The 2,594-nt window shown below is 39.9% G+C and overlaps 1 pseudogene; it reads left to right on the forward strand.

Moving 5' to 3' along the window:
• Nucleotides 1-286: 286 nt before the first annotated feature.
• Nucleotides 287-2,594, forward strand: part of LOC101578209 — a 54,824-nt pseudogene continuing 52,516 nt past the window's right edge.

Genomic DNA, 2,594 nt, shown 5'->3' on the forward strand with positions numbered 1-2,594 from the left:
TATCCTGAAAGCACTGTCAGGGTTTTGCATTGTAATCAGTGTTTGTCACACACCATTGACTCCCTGTAAGCCTTGTTAGATTTGGAGGTTTTCATCTGAGCAATTTTTTAATTATCTTTTCTCCCTGTTTCCCCATCAGTGAGATAGCAGAATTGAAGTAAACTATTTCTCATGTCCTTACAGATGGAAAATATAGTGTAAAATGTGTCCAGAGCAGTATAAGTTTGTGATATTTCAGAATTAAAGGCAAGCAGGGCAGGAGACAGGGTGCCGAGGTTGACATGCAATGGCTATGAAGACCAGGGATGGTGAGGATTCAAAACGTTTTCTAAAAGAGGAGCTAAGGGAAATTGAAGCTGGAAACAAAGATCTTACAAAAATTCAAAGCAACCAAGGTACTGCATCATCATTTCTTCCTGTCAAATACTTTGACTTCCTTGGTGAAGATGCTCCTAAAGGAACTTAAGCTTTTTTATATTCTTAGTGCCAATTATGGGCACAGATAGAAATGGACAGCACAACTGCTCCCTATTCTCACCACAGAGGTAGCTGTCTAGACTGCCTCATTTAGGATCACATTTTGATGCACGGAATGAAAACCAAACAGAGGGCCCTAAGCAGAGATGAGACAGCAGATTTCACATAAAGGATGCCAGATGAACAGCTTAGGGAGGAGACAACTGTTTAAGAAAGCAACTTCTTTCTGTAGCCTGTTCTAGAATACGACGGATGGCTCCTATACTATCAGGTATTAAGTTATCATAGCAAGCAGAAAAAAACAGAGAAGGACAACTGGCAAGGGCCAGCTGAGTTTGCGTCCTTTCATTTAGAAGAAAAGGGCACTATTTCCTGGAAGCTTCCTCCACTCGATTTCCGTATACAGGTTTTTGGCTATGGTTGGGTCGCGTGGCTCACCTGAGCTACAAGTAATCCTGGACACAGTATACCTCAGTGTGTAGAACTGTCTTCCTGAAGAATACAGAGGAAATAGACACGATACTGGAAGCCAGCACGTTTACTACTGGCCTCCTGATCCACAAAGTAAACCAAGCTTGAGTGCCACGTACTGAAACATGTACTGTGTTTCATTTGTTGACACCCAAAATCAGATTAATTGGACAAATATAAATTGAAGGACAAGAAGACAACAATCTTATGCTGCATAGAAATGAGTCGGAAAATTAAATAATTAACCTCCTTTCTTTCTTTACTCCTTTGGATTTCTCTCCATTGCCTATCTTCTCCCTAAAGAGAAAATCATGTTTAGCACATAAAAAAAAAATCTATTACTTCTGAGTCATAAAAACCTTTCAAATAGATTTTTATATCATGGTAGTTAACATTTTTCAAGTTAACAGTTTTGAAGTTTTTCTACTCATTTTTATCAGATCTCTTTCATAACATGTTTCTATGCTAAATTTATCACATTATTTCTCAGTTTTTCTTTGCTTTCTACTGTTAGTATTCTGGAAGTGAGGGAGGTGAATAGGCCCAATCTTTACGTCTCTGGAGACTGTAAATTTTGGCCTAGCACAATTCCTCCTCTGTCCTTTTAATAACTTGTCATGCATATTCTAAAATACAAGATGGCTGGATGTACAGAACACACAAGATATAGTGTAGAGGAAATCTCCAGGAGGAAAAGTAGTGTTCTGGATTTAAATGCAAAAGAAGGGAGAAAGCATGGAAGTCGGGAAGCTGCCTAAATAGGCATGTATGGAATTCCAAATATTTGCACAGGGTCAGGGAGAAGATACTCCAGACACAATGAGACAGTCCTAAATATCCCAGGTTCCAAATTATTTGAAATAAGAGAATATCTAGGAAGTTCGAAATCAAACTTCTTACAGCAAAATTACCCTTGAACTTGGCATGTCAGAATAACATGAGACCAGGAGACCAGCCTACCACAATCTTTAGAGAAATGAGAAGAGAAGCTGGCACCCACCTTTCTATTTTGAGCCATTCATGAGTTTTCTAATTATTAACATTGGTAGAGTTTCCCGTGTGAATGAGATTCTCTAGATTCAGGGATCATCAACAAGCTACAAGTGCTTCCTTCCACAATTACGGACATGGTACATATCCTCATTCTTGTAGCAGTATCACACAGTAATCAATCAGGATTTAGGTCTAGGATGAGGAAATAAACATAATCCCTGTTATAAATCAGCTCCATTAACATTGCAAAGGGCAAGGCAGGTCAAATAGCTCAGCAGATTAAAGCGACTGCAAGCAGGCGCAGGGGCTAGCAGTTTGATCCCTGGGCTTGCCCTGTTCCCAGGGCATGCTGAGAGGGCAATAGAGATTGAGCATGGTGTATGCCGATAATCCCAGCTCTTGGGAGGCTATAAACAGGAGGATCACTATGAGTCTTATCTAGTAGTGAGACCCTGAACACCCTGTAGACCCTTCCCTAAAAAAGTATATTAAAAAATAGCAAAAAGCCATCAGCAAAATGCAAATTAAAACAACACTGAGATATCATTGCACCCCAGCAAGAATGGCTATCATAAAGAAATCACCCAACAACAAAAGTTGGAGAGGCTGTGGGGAAAAAGGAACCCTTCTCCACTGCTGGTGGGAATGTAGAC

Source organism: Octodon degus, unplaced genomic scaffold (genome assembly GCF_000260255.1).
Source record: "Octodon degus isolate 3935 unplaced genomic scaffold, OctDeg1.0 scaffold00024, whole genome shotgun sequence".
Lineage (NCBI taxonomy): Eukaryota > Metazoa > Chordata > Mammalia > Rodentia > Octodontidae > Octodon > Octodon degus.